General features: G+C 42.0%; 1 pseudogene; it reads left to right on the top strand.

The window, feature by feature from the left end:
* The window catches only part of LOC120098592 (uncharacterized), a 39,738-nt pseudogene extending 27,635 nt beyond the window's left edge, over positions 1 to 12,103 (top strand).
* The last annotated feature ends 907 nt before the right edge of the window (positions 12,104 to 13,010 follow it).

Below are 13,010 nucleotides of genomic sequence, written 5' to 3'. Positions count from 1 at the left end.
CGAATGATAAATCCGTAGTGGGAGAACTGCCCATATGTTACAGATTGACTTAACATGGTTGAAGCATTAAACAAAAGGGGTTTGAGAAGCAGATACCTGTGTCAGCTTTGTTGGCATTGAACTCTGTGGTTTCCACTGGGGCTGACACACTTAATTAAATATGCTCTGGTCTAATTAGGGCGCACATCAAATATACAAATACAAGCTTTTAAAAATATTTGCTGATTAGAATTTGGATGCCTGTTTTGTGCATAGTTTTTGGATTACCCACAGCAGAATTTACTCCTTGAGACAAGGACTCCTTGCTCAGTCCCACATAATCTGGAAGGAGGCCCACATCATATTTCACTCCATGAAACCTATTTGCAGTCTGAGGAAACAGTATATGGACCTAGATTGTTCAGTATTAGTAAAGAGAGTGGAGATTAGGAAGTAGAAATATCTGTTAAAGTGGTAAGGTATATGATTTTTTATAATAAAATAATTTATGAGCAATGTAGTATTTTTATGATAGCTATAATATAACTTGAACTTCTCATACATGTGTATTCATAGTTACATAATTTTCCAACTCCCTCCCCTTCCTCCAACCTTTCTCATGAATCTGAAACCCCTTGCTCCCTCTCAAATTTATGGCTTCTTTTCATTAAACTACTTTTCTTTGTTTATAATAGCACACATACAAGTGTAGCCTGCTGAGCCCGTTGGGTATGCTTTGTAGCATGTTTTTAGGGCTGACCACTTGGCTTTGGGTAACCATTTAGGGGCTTAAGCATGGGCAAGGTTGACACTGCCTCTCAGTAATCGTTAGCTGCTTGTAGTCTTTCTAGAGGTAGGGGCTTGTGGGAGTTTTCCATCCCTATTGTCATATCAATTGGTGGTGCCACTGTTCATGTTATACAGTTGAGAACTCATGGGTGCTGCTTCCCTGTCATTTATAGGAAACACAGGTTTGAAGCACACACACTGGTCCTCTTACTCATACAGTCTTTCCATCCCCTCTTCTTGTATGGTCCCTGAACCTTGGGTATAAGGGTTTTGTTATAGCTATATCGACATCCCCATGATCAGTAGGTTTCTGCATTCTGACCAGTTGTGATACATACATATATACCAATATATATCAATACATATCTATTATGTTCATATACACACAGACACAGACACACAGACACACACAGACACACACACACACACACACATGCTCTCACACACATGCTCACACTCATATCTAACCTGGATCATCAGTACTTCCACCCCTTGAACATCTCAAAGGACACGATTGAGTTATTTTGTAAACCAGAACAATTCACCTCAGTCCTATCTTATTCTTATTTGTGGATTGAGAATAATGTTGGGTATGTTTTCAGGGTGTGGTGGAGTGATGAAGTGTATAAAAGCATCCTCTAGAGTTCCTGCTCATGGTACTCATGTAGTGAAAATGTGGTCTTGAAGCTGGTTGATTTGGATTAAGAGCTGTATTGAGGACCTGAGTGTCAGAAATTCCTATTCTGCAGCATTAGAATACAGACCCAAGCGTCTTAGGAACTCTCAAAGGCATGGGTCAGTGGTTCTCAGACAGTGGTCCTTGGACCACCAGTGTCCTGTAACAACAGTGCAAGCCTTCTTGGGACTAAGTCCAGTTTGCTGGAGCCTCTGAGAGTGGGACTATGATATCTGTGTCTCCAGAAAGCTTGAGTGCTTCTTTATACAAGCTCACATTAGACTATCTTTAACATAAAATGTTCCCTCATCCCCATCCCTGATGCATATGCTTATTCTAGGGCTTGGAGAATTGGGGTGTGTGTGTGTGTGTGTGTGTGTGTGTGTGTGTGTGTGTGTGTGTGTATGTGTTTGTAGGTGTTCCTAATTATTTAAGCATGAGAGGATCAACCTGAATAGAATGCTTTGAAAGTCTTTGGGAATATTAATATGTTCTCAAAAAATAAAGCCACGAGAGAAAAGTAAATCAGGACATAAATTTTATGCAGGTTTCCATAAACAGAACCACACAGTGGAATGAACACACTGTTGAATCTTGGTGTAGACAACTCTTTAGAAATCTCAGATTTCAAGGTATAGTCTTTTTTTCCCCCAAGAGTGTATAATCCAGCAACAGGTGGAGTTAAAACCCAAATGAAATGATAAGGAGAATTAGCTGCCCAGAAGGCATTGACAAGGCATGAGTTGTTAATATGAACTGAGTTCTACAATGGAGAAAACTTACTAGAGAGGAAAGGAAGCTCAGTAGAGTGTGCAGGTCAGTGTGTGTGTGTGTGTGTGTGTGTGTGTGTGTGTGTGTGTGTGTGTGTATGTAATTTTGAGGGTCACAAAGGTCTTATTTTGGTTCTTAGAATCTTGAGCTCTGAGGTCCATTTGATAGTCAACTAAGGTGTTAACAGGTTAAGGTGGAGGGATGGGCCATTAGAGGGCTTCATGGAGGAAGGGACAAAGCTGAGGAAAGATGTACAGGGGAAGAGGGGGATGGGTGGTACAGCAGGTTCTTTTCTGTTGCTGTGATAGGACAAAAACAACATGGCCAAAAGTGACCAATTTATGGAAGAAAGTTTATTTGGGTGTATGGTTCCAGATTTGTGTTGAGCAGATTTGTGTTGTGTTTCAGTAGTTAACATGGCAGGTCAGCAATTATGGCTGTGTGTAATGGCACATCTACATTCACACCGACAGCTCCGACTCTTTGGGGAAAATGCCCTCCATGTTCAATATGGAGTGGAAGAGGAGGAAGTTGGGAATTACACGTAGAAAGAAAGGGAAGGGAGGATCATCCTGGTTACATTTCTCCCTGATGACTTGCTAGGGTCATGGGTTGCCTTAGTTTCCTTTCTTAGTGCTGTGAGAAAATAGCTTGGCAAAGCAATTTAAAAAGATATTATTAAAGGAAAGATACCATCTAAAGTATTAGCTCTCACTGTGGCATTTTCAAACAAGTATGTTTTAGTGGATTCTCTTCTCACTCACTTCCCCCATCCCGCTGTCACAAGGCAATTTACAGAGAAATGGTTTATTCAGCTCACAATTGCAGGTTTAAAGGCCATCCTTGCGGGGACATTAAGGAGGTAAGAACTTGAAGCAGTCAGTCACATTCACATCCAGAGTCAAAATCAGAGAGCAATGAGTTAAGGTATGCATGCCCGTGCTCACGTAGCTTTCTCTACTCTTATTCAGTATAAAAGCACAAGCCAACAGGATGGTGCCACTCACAGTGGACAGCGGATGGGTCCTTCCATGTAAAGTATCACAAAGAAGGGGGTCCTCACAGAGATTCCCCAAGTGATTCTGGGCTATGTCAGTTGACAATGAAAACTATCCAGCACACAGGGCTACTCCACCACAAAGAAAGACTTACATCCAATCAGAGTGTTTAATGATCTTTTCTTTGTTGCCCTCTGCTTGCCTCTGCAGTAGACTCAGAATGTGTTTGCTCAAGGTTTCAAGGCTCATTAGACAGGCCAAATGTGGCCTTCTCCAAGGAACAAGCAGTTGCTTTGTGAATGATGGCAGCTTGATACTTTTTGCCCTGGCCATAGGCATCACTGTCTACTAATTTTTAACTAATTGGAGGATCTCTTTATCCCCAAGTTTGCTGACCTTTATGCCAGCATTTACTGATGTTGGGCAATGATTAACCAAGATTAACTAACCCACCTACAGAATAGGGGAGGGTCATGAGAACAAATAACTGGACGCAGGCTGTGGTGGACCTCAAGTCGGGGCTGTTTCTAAGTCTTTGCCAGTGTGGGGTGATGCAGAGCAATGCATGCAGAAATGCTTGGGACATTAAAAGTTACCATGGAAATATTTATCATTTTATTGCTCTTCCTGTAAAGACAGAAAAAAATCACTTTCCTTCCTGGCGTTTTTCACAGCAAGCTTCTTTCTTGAGGTCTTATCTTCAATGCTCCCTCTTTAGAGATGTTTTTCTTGACTGTCCAATCTGGAGATTTTTTCTTTCCCTGCTCATCCCCAAATCATCTATTCGTGCTTACTTCGTTAAAAAAATTATTATAATTTTAGTATTTATTTATTGTGTATGTGTGCATGAGTGTTTGTACAGGCATGCATGTTTGTGTGCATGTAATGTGTGGTGTGGTGTGTGCGGATTGGTGGGGTACACATGTGTGGGTCCTTCCCTTCCACAGATTGGGCCCCAGGAATGAATTCAGATTACCAGGTTTGGTGGAAGGGCCTCCATGCACTGAATCACTTTGCCAGCGCCACTGTTCCAGCTCACGCCGCACATGAGCAATGGGAGTGCTGTCAGATTGCTCAGAGAATATCTGGGATGAAGATTACATAGCAACAACCCGACTGGGAGATGAAAAAATTCTCCGCTGTAGTGGGTCTGTGTCCTGGTTTCATCTTTTATTCATATGAAAACCACTCATGAAGAAACGAGGAAAATGAAAGGGCTGGGGAGACGGCTTAATGGTTACTGCTCTTCCAGAAGACCAGAATCCATGCCTGAAGAGTGGCTCACAACCACCGGTGACTTAAACTCTAATTCCAGGGGATCTGACTTGATTTTCTGGACTCCACAGATGCATGTGCACACATGCACACATCCCCACAGGTGTACGTGTAATTTCCTGTAATTAAAAACGAAATAATTTTTCTAAAAAGAGGAAAACGATAGATGAGAGTCATGGCAGCCACAAAGTAAGTTCTTTACAAGACTTACAATAATAAAAATACTTATTTAATTCTTTACTTAAATGTATGTGTGTATCTGATTCTATGTGCATACATGCAGTCTCCAGAGGTCAGAAGGGGGCTTGGATCTCCTGGGGCTGGAGTTACAGGCAATTGAGAGCCATCTGATGTAGGTGCTGGGAACTGTACATGAGTTCTCTGCAAGAGTATTGCAAACACTCTTAACCAGAGTCCTCTCTCTAGCTGCTTATCTAGTGGTAATGTACCGGGGACACTCTCCTAGGGAGACTGTCTTCTCATCCACTTTGCCTGCGCTGTGTCTAGACCCACCTACGAGCCTCAAGGGCAACTTTAGGTTTCTATTCCAATGCATGGTTGTCTCTTAATACCCTCTTCTCCAGATAAGAGCTACCAGCTGAGAAGGACACCCAGATCCTAAAGTAAGACAAATGCCATCTTCACTGAAACTGTGACCTGTGACCCACCAAGACTGGTATCTGCAAGTTCAGGTGTGGATGAAGGTTAAGGAGAAGCATTAACTCTTTGGACTGAGAGGACTCCTTTCTATGATCCAGATCAAGCCAGGCGATGCACTTACTGAGTGCCTACGGTATACCTCACCATGCACTTACATGTTCTCATTAAAATGTGGGTTTTTTTTTTTTTTACATTTAACATCTGGTGTGTGTGTGTGTGTGTGTGTGTGTGTGTGTGTGTGTGTGTGTGTGTTATACATGTCACAGTGTACATTTCTGGGGCTGGAATTCAGGTTGCCAGACTTGACAGCAAAAACCTTTACCCCAAGCCATTTTGTTGACCCTGATCTTCTCACCTTTTTAATTTCAGACTTTTCAGCTATATTCTTCTGAAATAAAGTAGACACCAGTTTTCTTTGAGAACTCGAATCTGGCTTTGGAAGGTGCAGGGAGTTAATCCCTCACCCTCCTTAATGCAGATTGCCTGGCCCTTTGGGAGTTTTTCATCTTGTTTTCACCTGTCAAGTGGTTTGTGGGGTCTAAGCTCCTAGCTTCTCACCGACAGTAAGTAGAGAGGGAGGTATGCGGGCAGCTTTGCCAAGTCTGGACCAGTGGGAGCCCATAGACCAGTGCTCTAAGGATTCAGAGGCTCCTGGCCTTAATTTCATAAATATGTTTAGAGTTTGTGTAACTGTCTCATCTTGATCAAAATGCACAAGAAATTATTCTACCAACAGGAACTCATAGACCCAGATGCTCTTTGGTGATTCACTGCTTTTGAGAAAATTAAGAGTTTGACAGGCGAAAATACTTTTTCTAGAATAGATGTTCAGAGCCATTTCTGGCTCAGTTTATATACTGGGACTTTGTAGAAAATTACATCTAGAAGCTTTGTTCAGATATATCACTCCACCACTGACGCAACTACTCCAGCCTGCTAGCGGGTTTGTGGTGGTTTGAATGAGAATGGCCCCCATAGGCTCAAACATGTTGTTTGGTCTCCAGCTGTTTGGGAAGGATTAGGAGGTGTGGCCTTGTTGGAGGAGGTCACCCAGGGTGGGCTTTGAGTTTTCAAAAGCCCAAGTCAGGGCCATTCTCCTATTCTATCCTCTCTTACTCTTTCTGTTTCTCTCTGTCTCTCTGTCTCTCTATCTCTCTGTCTCTCTGTCTCTCTCTCTGTCTCTCTGTCTCTCTGTCTGTCTGTCTGTCTGTCTGTCTGTCTGTCTCTCTCTCTCTCTCTCTCTCTCTCTCTCTCTCTCTCTCTGTTTCCCTCTCTCTGTGCTGTCTTCAGATCAGGATGTAGCTCTCAGCCACTTCTCCAGCACCATGGTTGCCTGCCTGCACGCCGCCATGCCCCCTAGTGTGAGAATAATGGGCTAACTCTCTGAAACTGTAAGCAAGCCCCCAATTAAATGCTTTCTTCTAAGTTGCCTTCGTGGTGTCTCTTTACAGTGACAGAACACTAAGACAGGGGCTATTCTTGACACCTCCTTTCCTTTACCCCACGCACTCACGCCATCTCCACTCCCACTCCCCATTCAGCGCCACGATGTGTCCCATTCAGTCACTTCATCCATCTTCTGTTTCTGAGTCTAGACACCTATCACTTCCATGGCTCCATTGTTTTCCAAATTGTCTCTTCTTCACTGTCCTGAGAATGGGATATACCAGGGCTCTTGCTGTTTGGAGATCATGTTTCCGTCATGAGATTTTTTTAGGTCTCTGCTTTCCTTTCCACTGTGGCTTCAATATGAAACCCCACCCCATCCCCACAGTCTCATGTGTTCAGATGCTTGGTCCCCAGATGGTGAATCTGTCCTCGGAGATTGTGGAACCTTTAGAAAATGGTTACCTACCTAGAGGAATTGAGTCACTGGGGATGGGCTTTAGGTGTCAGAGCCTGGTCTTGCTGCTGGCTCATTCTCCCTTAACTTTCTAGTCTGTAGAGCTATGAACACATTGCCATACCCTCCTGCTATCATAGCTTCAAGCTGCGTCACCTCCATGTCTGGCCAACCATGGCTCAAACTACAAACAAAAGTTAACCTTTTTCTTCCATATGTTGTTTCTCCTTGGGTGTTTGTCAGAACAAGGAGATGGGTAATTAATACTCTTGAATAAAGAGAATAGCTTGACTTAGAAGTAGATGATGTCTCAGTCAGTATTTTATTGCTGTAAAAATATACCATGACCATAGCAATTCTTAGAAAGGAAACCATTTAATTGGGGCTTGCTTATATCTTCAGAGACTTAATAGATTATTTTGACAGGGAGTGTAGCAGCAGGTGTGGTGCTGGATAAGTAGCTGAGAACATCCTGATCCTCAGACAAAGGCAGAGAGCCATGTTGGGGCTGGTGTGAACTTTTCAAAACTCCAACCCTAACCCCCCCCCCCAAGTGACACACTTCTTCCAACAAGGCCATGCCTACTCCAACAAGGCCACACCTTCTAATCCTTCTCAAGTAGTGCCACTTCTTGGTGACTAAGAGCCCATGGGGACCATTCTTATTCAAACCACCACAGATGCATACCTAAGAACCTGTACAGCGCCTTCCTGGAAGACCATTCATAGTTTTCTGAACCACTGACCAAAAGCTTCTTGTACAATGGATGGGCTTGCCACATGGATGTTAGTTTTATATCATGTAAAATGTCTTTTAGAGGAACAGGAAAGATTGCTTAGTTGATAGGACCACTTGCTGTTTTTTCACAGGACCCTAGTTCAGCTCCTAGCATCCACACTGTGACTCACAACTGTCTATAACTTCAGTTTTATGGGGGAGCTGATACCATTTTTCTGGCTTCTGTGGGTACTATATGTGCATGTGGTAAAATACATACATACAATCCAAACATTCATGCATAAAAAGTCAAAATAAAATCAACTTTAAATGACTTTTAGATATGGAAGTTTAAAGAAGAACATATTCTAAATTATTTCCATCAGGATTGAAACCATGATTAACCCCAGGTCCCAGGAGTCAATCATTCTAATCCATCGTTTCTTTCTCCAAAAGTAGGAAAGAAAAGCATTTATTCAGTCACTTAAGATATCATACAGTGATCACCTTTTGATGGATTTCTTAATTTACAGAGGGCTGTTTACAAAGAACATTTGCAGCACTTCAGGAAGAATTTGAGAACTGTGAGGTCTGGGTTTATTCCTTTGTTTAGTTCAGTTCAGCCATTCAGTGCAGGAGAATTCAGTCAGCTAGGAGTCAGTGCAGTGAGTACAGTGCAGTGGAGTTTAATTCGTTCATAAGTTCATGCAGTTCAATGCAGGTTAGCAGAAGCCGTTGAAACCAGAGTATAAGGAGTCAGAAAATGAGAACAAATTTCCAGAGTTAGTTTGAGGAGAAGCAGAGTGATTCGGTGAGAACCCAAGGGAAACCAGATTGAATCAGTCAGCTTGGGGAGGGGAGTTTGAGCCAGGAAGGCTGTGTTGAACCAGCTAGCCAGAGTTCAGGAAGAGGTAGAATGAGTTTATTTGGCAATAAGCCTCTGAGATGACAATTATACCTGGTGAATAAAAGCTACTTAACAATAATAAAATTATATCTAATACCTATTATCCATATATCTTACTCTTTGGGTAACTGAGTCTTTATTTTCTCTGCTAATCTCTTTATTTGTTCTAAATTTATAGTTTCCTAGAAAGTTTAATTTTTCATGACTTTTGTCCTTCTCTCATCTTTGACTGCAGATGATGGCTTGGACACACTGTTCTCAACCATTCCTTGTGTTTTCAAGTTTTAAGTCAGAAAGGGGATCTACCTTCTTCAAGAAAAAAAAAGGAGATTGACATGAAAAATAATTTAAAAGGCACACAAAATCCAGGTGTGGTAGTGTATGCCTGCAAATACAGTTCCTTGGAAAGCATAGACAAGAGAATCACAAGTCCAAGGCCTGCTGGAGCTACAGAGTGAGTTCAAGACCAGCTTGAGTGACTTTGTGTCATTCTGTGTAGAAATGAGAATTAAGAGTATACCTCTTAATTCTTAAAACCTATAATTTTTAATAAAAGTTCTCAAATGCCCTGAACTCCCTTCTGGCCCACTATCCAAAGGTAAGGGAGAAAAGATTATAAATAGGACAAGGAGATGTGGACTTGTTTAGAAGTAGTTCCTTGGGGGTGATTCCAATCTCTCAGGATACCAGCAATCCAGTTCAGTAGTTTCAGGATATCAAATGTGAATCAGCAGCAGTGGTACAATCCAGCAGAAACCACCAGGCCTTCTCTGAATCGGCATGAGTCAGCCAGAGCTACTGGGACAGCTGGGATGCCAGGAGAAGTTCTCTGCTGTACTCCTCTCAACAAAGTAAAGATTAAGCAAAGATGAAAACTCAAGACCAACTAAATGTTGCAAGGCTAGCTATGCAAGTGTGCCATCACTGTCTGTTGAGTCCTATTTATACTTGCTCCAAATATCCTGTATCTTCCCTTGGGCCTTGCCTTAGCAAAACACCATGTGAGTCTGCATCACCTGACATATCCAGAAATTTGCACTCCAGACAGGGGTGCTAAGTACGTAGATCAGTGGTAGAAGGTGGTAGAAGGCTTCTTTTCTCTAGAACGTGTGAATCCATGGCTTCAATCCCCATGTATCACCAAAACAAAAACAGAACCACCCAATAACCCCACTGTCTATGAAGTGGTAAAAAGCACTTTCCAGAGTTGGGAAGGCAGCATGAGTGTCTGAATTCAATCCCCAGGTTTTCTCTTCACCAGCAGAGTGACTTTGCCTGTTTTCTTCTTTCACTAAATGATGCTGTTCAAAAGATCCTTTCCTTTAATGAATATGAGGTGCATAGGCTAGTGCTGTGTACACAGTTGGCACTACATAAATGTTTATTGCTGTCAACAGCAGTGGCAGTAGACACTGTAGAATTGTGGCAATATTATTTTATGTGAAATGTTAGGCACCAACCAGTGAGAAAATCTATCTGATGGTGTCGGTTCAGTAGTCCAAGCAAACTGCCATGATCTGCAGCAGATCTGTTCTTGCCAGAGCTGTCCCTGCCCTTTATTGAAGTCTGTGCAGCCATAAACTCTCTCTTAACTGATGTGTTTGAGCCAGGCTTTAAACTCAGCATCAAGAATCCAATAACTGTATTTATGGAGTGCTTAGCACATTTAGCACAAGTCAGTCAATCATAAAAGCAATATAATGCGGGCTTCCCATTAGCTGTAATGAAGTTTAACATGTTGACATTTTTGACTTAGATTTAAAATTTTAACAGTTGTTATTTCATAAACTGTGCGGGCATCTTGGGAAACCTGTTGAACTCATCAGAACTGTTTCCCTCCTTTCTTCCCCAGGCAAAACTGGGGTGGATGGATGTGTCCTTCTCTTTCACAATTCTGTATTTATTACATATAATCAAACACCAAGAGCTGATGGAGGTTGAAATGCACTGTTGACACATTATCGTTATCCTGACCCAATCTGCTTTTAAAAATCAGCACATACATAGACCCAATGGTTCCATTATATGCGCCATAGTTTTCAACATATGAAGATGACAGTTTATGGTTTTCTTCTAATGAATATTCAAGTTCGTGCTTTTATCCGCTGTTCTTTGTATTTGTTTTGTATTCACAGATGACCACCATGTTTCTTAGTTTCTTCTGGAGGGGGTGTTTTATGTTTTATTAGAGTGCACACTTGGGGACCTAGAGAGTCTAATGGGGAAAAGCTCGGCTTTGCAGAGATGGCCCAGAGGGTACAGCAAACTTAAGGCTCGAGCCTGATGACCTGAGTTCAGATCTCCAGAAGCAGACAAAAGACAGACACATCAGCACCAGCACCTGGAATCCAAGTGTATCTGCAGGAAGTAGGAAGTGGGGACAGGACCCCCATTGGGATTTTCATTGTAACTGTATTGAACTTATCAATCCCTCAGGTCTTGAATTGCTAATGATATTAATTTAGCTGCTTACAAGTACAGGCTTTTTTCCATTTATAAAATCTTAGATTCTTTGATAATTCTTATTAGATCCCCACCCTATGACCTTAAGATTTAAATAGCTCCATTCCTTCCTAGTGACAGAATGCTGTGACCCTTTCCTATGCCATTGTCTAGTTGGATGGCACTGGTTTGTAGAATTATTTTCGGTTTGAACCCATTTTCAGACACTATGCCAAGCTAATTTTTAAAGCACAGTGCTTTTTATTTCTTATATTTGGGGGATTTTTTTTAATAACACATATATAGAAAAAATCATTTCTGGTCTGGAGACGATGTTTAGAAATGGCACCTTGCAAGGGGAAGGAAAAGAAGGAAGAACAAGTCATCAGCCTTGGACCTCAGGTGGCTGAAGGAGAGAATGTATTTGGTGTCTGCCACATTTTTGCATCCTTCAGTGATACCTTTGTCCATGTTCCCAATCTTTCTGGCAAGGAAACCATCTGCTGAGTAACTGGTGGAATGAAAGTGAAGGCTGACCAAGATGAGTTCTCTCCATATGCAGCCATGTTGGCTGCACAGGATTTGGTCCAGAGGTGAAAGGAGCTGGGCATCACTGCCCTGCATATCAAACTCTGGGCCACAGAAGGAAACAGGACCAAGACCTCTGCACCTGGAGCCCAGACAGCCCTCAGAGCTCTTGCTCGCTCTGGGATGAAGATTGGGTGGAGTGAGGATGTCACCCCCATCCCCTCTGACAGCACTCGAAGGAAGGGTGGTCGTCATCTGTGAACAGGACTTCTCAAGTTATTTTCTGTTAATAAATTGCTTTGTAAGCTAAAAAAAAAAGGAAAGAAAAAAATCATTTCTAATGTCCAACTTTGGTTTCTAGGAAAAACAATAGTGTGTTACAGAAGACATGCTTGCCTTTTTTCCTAACTACTCCTGACTTCAAAATCTTCTTTTTATCTTTGTTTTTGTCTCCATATCCTCCTCCTCTTCCTTCTCCTCTTCCTGTCATTATTCTTTTGCAGTATCAGGGGTTGAACCAGGGCTTTCTGTATGTTAGGCATATGCTCGACTACCAAGCTATTGTCTGTAGTCTCTTTTTCCTGATTTTAAAATCAATATTTCTAATATTTCTGATCTTGTTTTGAATTTTACAACAAGATTTTAGAAATCACTTTGTATCAAGTGAAATATTTTCTTCTTGGGCTGGGGTGTAGCACAAATGGTAGAGTTTTCCTATCACAAACAAGACCCTGAGTTCAATCCTCAGCACCCTCTTCTCCAGCAAATCTTTACCTTTTAAATTCCTACAACTCTCTGATGTGAATTAACAGTGATTTTAGTAAGATGTTTCTTCCATATCATCTAAGATGACTGATTTCTGCTATTTAAGCATTCCAGCATTTCTAGGATTAAAAACCTGCTGGTCGCCCCCTCGTTGCTGCTCCATGGATCTATGGAAACATGAAAGACTAGACATCTTGGCATTTGCCCAATCAAGAGTGCCACCATATCAATAAAATGATTCTTAGCGTTATTCTGCTATCTTAGGAGACTAGCATAATCCTTATCAAAGAGGCTTCATCCAGCCACTGATGGGAATAGATGCAGAGACCCACAGTCAAACATTAGGCAGAACTCAGGGAATCCTGAGGAGAGGAAGAGAAAGGATTACAGGAGCCAGAGAGGTCAAGGACACCACAAGAAAATGGCCCACAGAATCAACTCACCAAGGCTCATTGGGGTTCATGGATACTGAACTGATAATCAAGGAGCCTATATGGGTCTGACCTAGGTCCTATGTATATATGTTGTGATTGAGTAGCTTGGTGTCCCCATGGGATTACTAACAGTGGAAGCAGAGGCTATCTCTGACTATTTTGCCTACTTTTGGGACTCCTTTTCTCCTACTGGGTTACCTGTCCAGCCTTATTCTGAGGGCATGT

The sequence above is a fragment of the Rattus norvegicus genome, chromosome 19 (assembly GCF_036323735.1).
Source record: "Rattus norvegicus strain BN/NHsdMcwi chromosome 19, GRCr8, whole genome shotgun sequence".
Taxonomy (NCBI): domain Eukaryota; kingdom Metazoa; phylum Chordata; class Mammalia; order Rodentia; family Muridae; genus Rattus; species Rattus norvegicus.
This window is presented reverse-complemented; position numbering and strand designations above follow the sequence as displayed.